We start from the raw sequence: 12697 nt of genomic DNA, 5'->3' as shown, positions 1-12697 counted from the left end.
TGGCCCAAATCTGACTTGATTGGCAGTGCATGGCTGGCTGGAAAAACAGGGAGAGCTTGTTCACAGTATAATACAGCAGACGTCAGATAATATATGTACATACATTTCAACAAAAATTCCCATTCAAACTCCGGAGCTGTATGCATAACACATAGCCACAGTCCTGCCAATATATTGATAGCTTTAGTGTCCCCAATATAGTGATAGTCCAATGCCCCCTATATAATGATAGTCACAATGACCCCAATATATTGGTTGCCACAGTGTCCCAAATACATTGATAGCCACAGTGTCCCCAATATATTGATAGCCATAATGCTACAATATAGTAATAGCCACTGTGCCCCCAGTATATTGATAGCCACAGTGCCCCAAATATATTGATAGCCACAGTGTCCCCAATATATTGATAGCCATAATGCTACAATATAGTAATAGCCACTGTGCCCCCAGTATATTGATAGCCACAGTGCCCCAAATATATTAATAGCCACATTGCCCCAATAAAGTGATAGTCACAGTGCCTCGAATATAGTGATAGCGACATTGTCCCCAATATATTGATTGCCACAGTGCCCCGAATATAGCCACTGTTTCCTCAATATTTCGATAGCCATAATGCCCCACATATAGTGATAGCCACTGCACCCTCAATATAATAATAGCCTCTGTGCCCCTAGTATATTGATAGCCACAGTGCCCCAATACAGGGATAGTCATAGTTCCTCGAATATAATGTTAGCCACAATGTCCCCAATAAAGTAATTGCCACAGTGCCCCGAATATATTGATAGCCACAGTGTCCCCAATAAAGGGATAGTCATAGTGTCTCGAATATAATTTTAGCCACAATGTCCCAAATATAGTAATTGCCACAGTGCCCGAATATATTGATAGCCACAGTGTCCCCAATATATTGATAGCCAGAGAGCTACAATATAATAATAGCCACTGTGCCCCCAGTATACTGATAGCCACAGTGCCCCAAATACATATATTGATAGCCACATTGCCGCAATATAGTGGTAGTCAGAGTACCCTAATATATTAAGAGCAACAATTCCGCCAATATAGTGATAACCACAGTGCCCCCGATATAGTGATAGACAAAGTGCATTCAATACAGAGATATCCACTATGTTCCCAATATAGTGATAGCCACAGTGTCCCCAATATAGTAACAACCACAGTGTCCCCAATATAGTGATAGTCATAGTACCTTAATATATTGATAGCCACAGTATCTCCAATATAGTGATGGTCACTGAGTCACACTAGACACTTTGGTCCTACTGTATACAGTGTCAGACACAAGCCCTATAGAAATACATGTAACAGTTGTGTTACCACACGCCTCTACCATACTACTATCTTCTAAGAGCCTTTATACTGTCCTCTGATATAATTTACATTATGTCCTCCACAAATGTGCATACAAAACTATGTTAAATGTAATTGTTCATGTAATTGTAATTATCCTGGTTTACCAGTAGGTGGCAGCAACTCATTGGCAGGTACAAGTTACAGTTTAATGCAGGCATCCTCAAACTGTGGCCCTAAAGCTGTTGTAAAACTATAACTCCCACAATGCCCTTCTGTAGGCTGATACCTGGCATGCTAGGAGTTGTAGTTTTTCAACAGCTGGAGGGCCGCAGTTTGAGGATGCCTGGTTTACTGTATCTGAGCTGGAATGGACAATTCCAGTTTAGCTCCTCTATATACAAACAAATAAAAAAATGGTGTGGTATAACACAGGCAGGAAGTGCTCAAACCCATATGCAGTTTTGCATGTATATACAGGGGAGCAAATCCTGCACTTGTGGCCCATTGCTAATGGTGATCCCCAGCAAAAATGCATACAATGGAGGATGCCCGCAGCGGTCCACAGGTACCACAATAAACATCCTACACAAGATAGCAATTATGTGGATGTGATAACTAATATAGCAAAATAATAATATAAGCAAAGACAGGTGCACTCTGCGGTCTTCCTAAACCCTCAAACTGATGGTAAAATTAAGAGATTAGCCAACATATCCTACTGTGGAGGACATGTCTGAGGCCGAGCACCGCGCCAAGGTTTCTCAAATAGCTCGGGTCCTAATACTCACTTACCTGTGCCGTATGGGCAATACCAGGGGCCAACGGGCAAATTACATGTGACCATGCTTGCAATGGGAGGAGAGAGGAGTCTGCGAGTCACACTCAAGACTGGCTGATATTGGCCAGGCCTCGCAGGTGCACCTAAATGTAGCCTGTGGATGGAAAACAGGCACATTTAAATTGGAGTTTATACACCTACAAGCCTCTCTATATACAAACAAATAAAACAAATGGTGTGGTGTTACACAGGCAGGAAGTACTCAAACCCATATGCCCCTGTACATGTATATACAGGGGAGCAAATCCTGCATTTGGTATTGCCCATACAACACAACTAAGTGAGTGTTAGGACCTGAACTACTTAAGATACCTTGGCGCGGTGCTTGTGCTCAGACATCCTCCACAGTAGGATATGTTGGCTAATCTCTCAATTTTAGCATCAGTTTGAGGGTTTAGGAAGACCGCAGAGTGCACTTGTCTTTGCTAATATTATTATTTTCCAGTTTAGCTTCCCCTCTGTGGAGAGGTGGGCTGGACCCACATCCTGCAGTTTGGGTGGAGAAGTAAGTTAGAGGGAGTGTAGCCCAACCCCTGCTAGGGGAAGGGTGTGTGTGTGTGGAGTTCCTCTACATAGGGAAGACAGCAAGTCACAGCACCTTCAGCTCTGCTGGATGAGGAAAGCAGAATTTACAGCTAATCTCCAGAGTTCCAGGAAGAAAGCATCCCCTGAAAATCCATCTGTGAGATAAGTCCAGTGCCTAGGAGAAGCCTATTCCTCATCAGCTAGTCTGTCCCCCACACAGCAGAAGGTACTAGATAAGTGCAGAAGCTAATCCTGCCACAGTTACAGAGCTACCAAGCAGACATTTATCCTGCCAGCTCCACATTAAAAGCAGAAGTACTCATTCCTGCCAATGATTGCCAAAACCTGCTGGGACCAAGAGACCAAAGCTGTATACTCCTTGGATGCAAGTTATTTCAAGTAAAGCAACGTTTGAACTTTATCTAAAGGTCTGGACATCATTTATTCTGCAAAGTTCCTCTATTACTCCTACTATCACTACACTCAAATTTATTGCAAGTGGGCCAGAAGCAAGGAGTCCAGCCGTACCCAGGTAGGAAACACTGTGACACAACTACCATAAAACTACAGAGACATTATAGGCCATTACACTAATCTGGGAGGTGCATTATAACACCTTGGACGAGCCTTGGGATAGTACCCAGCGCACGCTGCAATCGGTGTCACGTCAAATACAGAATATTATCCACCCGTACCTGGCCACTGCATACAGACCTACACCAATTGATCAGATGGCAGCATTACTTCTGGGAGATTGAGCTTGATGCCACCATTTACCATACTGTATGCATTACATATTCTCCATATTCGTCTTCCTGGTTCTTCAGATCACTGGCACTCTTGTAGAGGCTTGCAGAGATAAAATATGGGTGCACAACAGATGCCCATATTGACACCTGCGTAAAAGTGGCCATACACATTACATGAATGTTTGCCAAACCGTCTGGCCAAATTTCAGTGGGACAGGCTGACCATCTAATTTGTATGGGGTTGTCCTGACTCTCCCTTGATGGCAGATGTTAGGAGAAAGATGATCAGGCTGCCCAGTCCTTTTGGTCTGAAGGGGATACACTATTGCCAGAGGTGTCTAGCAATGGATTATTCACCTCTCCCTGTTGAGACCACATACACCCTCGCCCGAGAATGCATGTGTATGAGATGTTGAAAGGAATAACTGCCGGATGAACTAGCACTTGGCCAACACCTATCTAACGCTGGGTTCACATAACATTTTTGCCCTACATTTAATGTATACTGAAAAAAAGTCTGGCAATAAACGTATACGTCAATGTATACAGATTTTTTTTTTTTTACAATGTAACTCTATGGTGATGGATGCCAGTGTATGACATCTGTCAGAGACATCCGTTTAACGAATATATTAAAAGTAAGACAAAAACTTGATGTGAACCCAGCCTAAAGTGTATGTCCAGCCTAATACAAATACAGCCAGGTGTATGAGGCCAAGGATCCAGTGCAGTAAGGTAACCATGCTAACCCCCAAGTCGGGCACAGTTACATGATGAGTTTAGGTTTTCTCCAGGGTTCAGAAACTTGATGCTCCCTGACATATTTGACAACAAATATGTTCTAACTAGTACAAGAAGAAGAAGAAGACATGGTCTTATAATTTATGTTCCCCCAAACCTCTTAGTATTAGACACATGTTACCTGTACCCTTAATGGAAGTCTAGTGAGTATCACTATAGCTCTGTTCTTTTCACATGAAGGTCCTTGCTGCTCCAAAGAATTTCTCCATTCCTTAAGGATTGCGGGTTCCTACATCAGTTTCAGCTGTCACAGCTGCTTAAAGTTCATTGAGCTGTTTTTAGTTACTCATTCAAATATTCATAAGAAAGCAGGACTGCAGTTTTCTGTCTGGTAACAGCTTCATTTTCTGCTCTTACAGAGATTGCCCTGTGGACTGTCTGGAGGACTCCTGATTGGCGTTTCAGTGAGCACGTGACCCTTCAAAGATAATGGAGTTTCCCTGGGAGAAGTCAAGAGAGGCATGTTGTGCTTTTTATCCTTGCCTGGCCAGGCAATGAAAATAATTGCACTAGACAGTTATGGATTATCAAAGAGGGCTGAGAAATGGTAAAGCCTGTATCAAGCACTGCTCTGCTCTGCCGCGGGGAGCGTACACTCTAAATTATTTACCTGGTGGGACATCTCATACCTCAGGAAACCAAAAAACAGTCACAGCTCTGTGCAAATATTTACCCTAGCAGTATTGTACCAAAGTAGCGTAGTAAAAACAGCCGGTGATTCTGGGAAATGTTTTGCGTAAAGGCCAATGGACTGTGACATTACATGACAGGTAGGGGGGCTGCACTTGCTAACTAGCTAGCTAGCCAAATATTCCTATATAGTCACCAAGAGCAATGGTAGGCTAGGTTCACATCAGGTTTCTATCATCTGCTTAGAAGATCCTTTGACATCTTGTTTTTTATTTACATTAAGCGTAGACATTTGAATTAGTAAAAATGTATTGAAACCTATCACTCGATGTAACCATGGACTAAAATTGGGCAAATGTAGCATATTTTTTAATAAGGTCACCCTTGTCTACAGTCGTGGCCAAAAGTTTTGAGAATGACACAAATATTAGTTTTCACAAAGTTTGCTGCTAAACTGCTTTTAGATCTTTGTTTCAGTTGTTTCTGTGATGTAGTGAAATATAATTACACGCACTTCATACGTTTCAAAGGCTTTTATCGACAATTACATGACATTTATGCAAAGAGTCAGTATTTGCAGTGTTGGCCCTTCTTTTTCAGGACCTCTGCAATTCGACTGGGCATGCTCTCAATCAACTTCTGGGCCAATTCCTGACTGATAGCAACTAGGGATGAGCGAACCCGAACTGTATAGTCCCGGTTCGTATTGAATTTTGCGGTGTTCGTGACACGGACCCGAACTCGAACATTTTCGTAAAAGTCTGGGTTCGGTGTTCGGCGCTTTCTTGCCGCTTTTTGAAAGGCTGCAAAGCAGCCAATCAACAAGCGTCATACTACTTGCCCCAAGAGGCCATCACAGCCATGCCTACTATTGGCATGGCTGTCATTGGCCAGTGCAGCATGTGACCCAGCCTCTATTTAAGCTGGAGTCACGTAGCGCCGCACGTCACTCTGCTCTGATCAGTGTAAGGATAGGATGCAGCTGCTGCTGTTAGGGCGAGATTAGGTAGGGATTTACTCATCAAAAACAATTATTGAAGTGATCGATGTACAGCTGTGTATCATTCAACCTCTGCTATTTAATTGCTCACTGTTTTAAGGCTGCCCAGAGTGTTTTTCTGTCACTTTTTTCTGGGGTGATCGGCAGCCATTTTGTGCCTTGTGGTGCGCCAGCACAAGCTGCCACCAAGTCCATTTAACCATCAATAGTGTGTTGTTGTTTTTTTGGTATATCCTACATCAGGGGCTTGGCTGTGCTTGCTATTTTATTGAGGGGTGAAATATAATTGCCAAAATAGCAGTACCCTAAATCTGGTGTTTGAGCTGTGGCTAGCCAATTGTAATACTGTCTGCTGTCTGGCAAAGGATATATTTTTTTCTGGGTTGAAATACAATTCCCAAATTAGCAATTCCCTAAATCAGTGGTTTCTGCTGTAGCAGGCCAAGTTTAAATCTATCCATAAAAGGGTATATTACATTGAAGGTGCGGATAGGGTCATTCTCAATAACTTCACACGCTACCGTGCATCTCCAAGTCTAATTCTGTCCGTAAAGGGATACCTGTCATCCATCCAGGGCCTAAATACTAGGCCTACAATTTATATTCAGCTAAATCCGAGGTTACTGCTGTGGCTGGTCAAGTTATTTAGTGTCCGTCAAAGCACAGTTTTTGTTCTGGGTTGAAATACAATTCCCAAATTAGCAATTCCCTAAATCAGTGGTTTCTGCTGTAGCAGGCCAAGTTTAAATCTATCCATAAAAGGGTATATTACATTGAAGGTGCTGATAGGGTCATTCTCAATAACTTCACACGCTACCGTGCATCTCCAAGTCTAATCTAGCAATTCCCTAAATCAGTGGTTTCTGCTGTGCCTGTATTAGTGTAATACGGTACCTAAATAGCCACACGTCCTAGTGTACCAACTACCTCAGGTCCCAGTAGACGCCAGAATTTACAGCGATATTTGGTGGGGCCCAATGCCGTTCTAAGGATGGTAAGGTCTGAGCAGGTACAGGCATTAGTCAATTGGGTGGCCGACAGTGGATCCAGCACGTTCACATTATCTCCCACCCAGTCTTCTGCAGAAAGCGCACAGATGGCGCCTGAAAACCAAGCCCATCAGTCTGTCACATCACCCCCATGCATATCAGGGAAACTGTCTGAGCCTCAACTTATGCAGCAGTCTCTTATGCTGTTTGAAGACTCTGCTGGCAGGGTTTCACAAGGGGATCCACCTAGCCCTTCCCCAGCGGTGGAAGACATAGAATGCACTGACGCACAACCACTTATGTTTCCTGATGATGAGGACATGGGAATACCACCTCAGCACGTCTCTGATGATGATGAAACACAGGTGCCAACTGCTGCGTCTTTCTGCAGTGTGCAGACTGAACAGGAGGTCAGGGAGGAAGACTGTGTGGAAGACGATGCAGGGGACGATGAGGTCCTAGACTCCACATGGAATGAAGGTCGTGCCACTGACTTTCAGAGTTCGGAGGAAGAGGCAGTGGTGAGACCGAGCCAACAGCGTAGCAAAAGAGGGAGCAGTGGGCAAAAGCAGAACAACCGCCGCCAAGAGAGTTCGCCTGCTACTGGCCACCGCCACCTGGGACCGAGCACCCCAAAGGCAGCTTCAAGGAGTTCCCTGGCGTGGCAGTTCTTCAAACAATGTGCTGACGACAAGACCCGAGTGGTTTGCACGCTGTGCCATCAGAGCCTGAAGCGAGGCATTAACGTTCTGAACCTTAGCACAACCTGCATGACCAGGCATCTGCATGCAAAGCATGAACTGCAGTGGAGTAAACACCTTAAAAACAAGGAACTCGCTCAGGCTCCCCCTGCTACCTCTTCTGCTGCTGCCTCGGCCTCTTCCTCCACCTCTGGAGGAACGTTGGCACCTGCCGCCCAGCAAACAGAGGATGTACCACCAACACCACCACCTCTGTCACCAAGCATCTCAACCATGTCACACCGCAGCGTTCAGCTCTCCATCTCACAAACATTTGAGAGAAAGTGTAAATTCCCACCTGGCCACCCTTGATCCCTGGCCCTGAATGCCAGCATTTCTAAACTACTGGCCTATGAAATGCTGTCATTCAGGCTGGTGGACACAGACAGCTTCAAACAGCTCATGTCGCTTGCTGTCCCACAGTATGTTGTTCCCAGCCGCCACTACTTCTCCAAGAGAGCCGTGCCTTCCCTGCACAACCAAGTATCCGATAAAATCAAGTATGCACTGCGCAACACCATCTGTGGCAAGGTCCACCTAACCACAGATATGTGGACCAGTAAGCACGGCCAGGGACGCTATATCTCCCTAACTGCACACTGGGTAAATGTAGTCTCGGCTGGACCCCAGGCAGAGAGCTCTTTGGCGCACGTCCTTCCGCCGCCAAGGATCGCAGGGCAACATTCTTTGCCTCCTGTAGCTTCCTCCTCCTCCTCTTCTTCCACCTGCTCATCCAGTCAGCCACACACCTTCACCACCAACTTCAGCACAGCCAGGGGTAAACGTCAGCAGGCCGTTCTGAAAATCAGATATTTGGGGGACAGGCCCCACACCGCGCAGGAGTTGTGGTGGGGTATTGAACAACAGACTGACGAGTGGTTTCTGCCGGTGAGCCTCAAGCCCGGCCTGGTGGTGTGCGATAATGGGCGAAATCTCGTCGCAGCTCTGGGACTAGCCGGTTTGACGCACATCCCTTGCCTGGCGCATGTGCTGAATTTGGTGGTGCAGAAGTTCATTCACAACTACCCCAACATGTCAGAGCTGCTGCATAAAATGCGGGCCAGCTGTGCGCGCTTCCGGCGTTCACATCCTGCCGCTGCTCGCCTGTCTGCGCTACAGCGTAACTTCGGCCTTACCGCTCACCGCTTCATATGCGACGTGCCCACCAGGTGGAACTCCACTTTGCACATGCTGGACAGACTGTGCGAGCAGCAGCAGGCCATAGTGGAGTTTCAGCTGCAGCACGCACGGGTCAGTCGCACTGCGGAACAGCACCACTTCACCACCAATGACTGGGCCTCCATGCGAGACCTGTGTGCCCTTTTGCGCTGTTTCGAGTACTCCACCAACATGGCCAGTGGCGATGACGCTGTTATCAGTGTTACAATACCACTTCTATGTCTCCTTGAGAAAACACTTAGGGCGATGTTGGATAAGGAGGTGGCCCAGGAGGAAGAGGAGGAAGAGGGGTCATTTTTAGCACTTTCAGGCCAGTCTCTTAGAAATGACTCAGAGGGAGGTTTTTTGCAACAGCAGAGGCCAGGTACAAATGTGGCCAGACAGGGCCCACTACTGGAGGACGAGGAGGAACGAGAATGAGTAGGAGGTGGAGGAGGATGAGGATGAAGCATGTTCACAGCGGGGTGGCACCCAACGCAGCTCGGGCCCATCACTGGTGCGTGGCTGGGGGGAAACGCAGGACGATGACAATACGCCTCCCACAGAGGACAGCTTGTCCTTACCTCTGGGCAGCCTGGTACACATGAGCGACTACATGCTGCAGTGCCTGCGCAACGACAGCAGAGTTGCCCACATTTTAACGTGTGCGGACTACTGGGTTGCCACCCTGCTGGATACCCGGTACAAAGACAATGTGCCCACCTTACTTCCTGCACTGGAGCGTGATAGGAAGATGCGCGAGTACAAGCACACGTTGGTAGACGCGCTACTGAGAGCATTCCCAAATGTCACAGGGGAACAGGGGAACAAGTGGAAGGCGAAGGCAGAGGAGGAGCAAGAGGTCGCCAACGCAGCTGTGTCATGGCCAGCTCTTCTGAGGGCAGGGTTAGCATGGCAGAGATGTGGAAAAGTTTTGTCACCACGCCACAGCTAACTGCACCACCACCTGATACGGAACGTGTTAGCAGGAGGCAGCATTTCACTAACATGGTGGAACAGTACGTGTGCACACCCCTCCACGTACTTACTGATGGTTCGGCCCCATTCAACTTCTGGGTCTCCAAATTGTCCACGTGGCCAGAGCTAGCCTTTTATGCCTTGGAGGTGCTGGCCTGCCCGGCGGCCAGCGTTTTGTCTGAACGTGTATTCAGCACGGCAGGGGGCGTCATTACAGACAAACGCAGCCGCCTATCCACAGCCAATGTGGACAAGCTGACGTTCATAAAAATGAACCAGGCATGGATCCCACAGGACCTGTCCATCCCTTGTGCAGATTAGACATTTATAACTACCTCCCCTTAACAATATATTCTTGTACTCCAGGGCACTTCATTCAATCCTCTTTTTTTAATTTTACCATTATATTGCGGGGCAACCCAAAGTTGAATGAACCTCTCCTCTGTCTGGGTGCCGGGGCCTAAATATCTGACAGTGGCCTGTTCCAGTGGTGGGTGACATGAAGCCTGATTCTCTGCAATGGGACCTCTCTCCTCTGTCTGGGTGCCAGGGCCTAAATATCTGACAGTGGCCTGTTCTAGTGGTGGGTGACATGAAGCCTGATTCTCTGCAATGGGACCTCTCTCCTCTGTCTGGGTGCCGGGGCCTAAATATCTGACAGTGGCCTGTTCCAGTGGTGGGTGACATGAAGCCTGATTCTCTGCAATGGGACCTCTCTCCTCTGTCTGGGTGCCGGGGCCTAAATATCTGACAATGGCCTGTTCCAGTGGTGGGTGACATGAAGCCTGATTCTCTGCAATGGGACCTCTCTCCTCTGTCTGGGTGCCGGGGCCTAAATATCTGCCAGTGGCCTGTTCCAGTGGTGGGTGACATGAAGCCTGATTCTCTGCTATGGGACCTCTCTCCTCTGTCTGGGTGCCGGGGCCTAAATATCTGACAGTGGCCTGTTCCAGTGGTGGGTGACATGAAGCCTGATTCTCTGCTATGGGACCTCTCTCCAATTGATATTGGTTAATTTTTATTTATTTAATTTTTATTTTTATTCATTTCCCTATCCACATTTGTTTGCAGGGGATTTACCTACATTTTGCTGCCTTTTGCAGCCCTCTAGCCCTTTCCTGGACTGTTTTACAGGCTTTTTAGTGCCGAAAAAATGTTCGGGTCCCCATGGGGTTCGGTTTCGGGGCGAAGTTCGGGTCGAGTTCGGATCCCGAACCCGAACATTTCCAGGAAGTTCGGCTGAACTTCTTGAACCCGAACATCCAGGTGTTCGCTCAACTCTAATAGCAACCCATTCTTTCATAATCACTTCTTGGAGTTTGTCAGAATTAGTGGGTTTTTGTTTGTCCACCCGCCTCTTAAGGATTGACCACAAGTTCTCAATGGGATTAAGATCTGGGGAGTTTCCAGGCCATGGACCCAAAATGTCAACGTTTTGGTCCCCGAGCCACTTAGTTATTACTTTTGCCTTATGGCACGGTGCTTCATCGTGCTGTAAAATGCATTGTTCTTCACCAAACTGTTGTTGGATTGTTGGAAGAAGTTGCTGTTGGAGGGTGTTTTGGTACCATTCTTTATTCATGGCTGTGTTTTTGGGAAAAATTGTGAGTGAGCCCACTCCCTTGGATGAGAAGCAACCCCACACATGAATGTCCTCAGGATGCTTTACTGTTGGCATGACACAGGACTGATGGTAGCGCTCACCTTTTCTTCTCCGGACAAGCCTTTTTCCAGATGCCCCAAACAATCGGAAAGAGGCTTTATCGGGGAATATGACTTTGCCCTAGTCCTCAGCAGTCCATTCACCAAACTTTCTGCAGAAGATCAATCGGTCCCTGATGTTTTTTTTGGAGAGAAGTGGCTTCTTTGCTGCCCTTCTTGACACAAGGCCATCTTCCAAAAGTCTTCACCTCACTGTGCGTGCAGATGCACTCACACCTGCCTGCTGCCATTCCTGAGCAAGCTCTGCACTGGTGGCACTCCGATCCCGCAGCTGAATCCTCTTTAGGAGACGATCCTGGCACTTGCTGGACTTTCTTGGACGCCCTAAAGCCTTCTTAACAAGAATTGAACCTCTTTCCTTGAAGTTCTTGATGATCCTATAAATTGTTGATTGAGGTGCAATCTTAGTAGCCACAATATCCTTGCCTGTGAAGCCATTTTTATGCAACGCAATGATGGCTGCACACGTTTCTTTGCAGGTCACCATGGTTAACAATGGAAGAACGTATCGGTATGGCGTAGCGGTATGACGTAGCGGAGTAGCTACGTAGGTGTACCGCGCATCCGTATGGGGACCGCCCCCTTCATCCACCTGCCTCGTCCCGGCGTCTTAGCGTCTCGGTGCCCTCACCGCCTTGCTCCCTCCAGCGCAGCATACATTGGCACTGGATTGGAGCCGTCAGCAGCCACCATGTCACCGGGCAGCGCGCAGGGTGAGGAGACCGATTAATGATCAAGGCGCACCCCGGCCACGTCCTGTTATGGATTGACGCGATTGACGCGAGAACTCCGTGCCGCGCAGATATGGACTACTACCGCCTGAACTGCCTGAACCTGCAATCTGCCTGATCCTGCCACCGTTTCGGCTTCATCCCGTGAACATAGGAGACCGTGAAAGGCTGCGACAGTGCACCACGGGACCGTTGACTGCTGAATGCCGAGAACGCATACTGGCGGCGACACACTTTTCCCCCGGCCGGCTGGCTGAAAATTGGTGAGACCGCTCCTGTTTTAAATTTACCCACTGTCATCCCTCCTCATTAACCAACTTTGTTATACTAACTTTGAGTGAGAGAAGGGCTGCTGACCGCCCGACCGGGTGTGGGTCCAGGTTACTATACCTGCTGGGGCTGCGTCTTCGGTGTGCCTTGTGGAAATTGCCACGTGGGACGGTTCTATACCACCCTCAGCGAAGTTGATGGCCGAAAAGTGAGGGTTTCCCCGGTACAGGGGTCACGAGCGAA

Source organism: Bufo bufo, chromosome 4 (genome assembly GCF_905171765.1).
Source record: "Bufo bufo chromosome 4, aBufBuf1.1, whole genome shotgun sequence".
Taxonomy (NCBI): domain Eukaryota; kingdom Metazoa; phylum Chordata; class Amphibia; order Anura; family Bufonidae; genus Bufo; species Bufo bufo.
Note: the sequence above shows the minus strand (reverse complement) of the source record.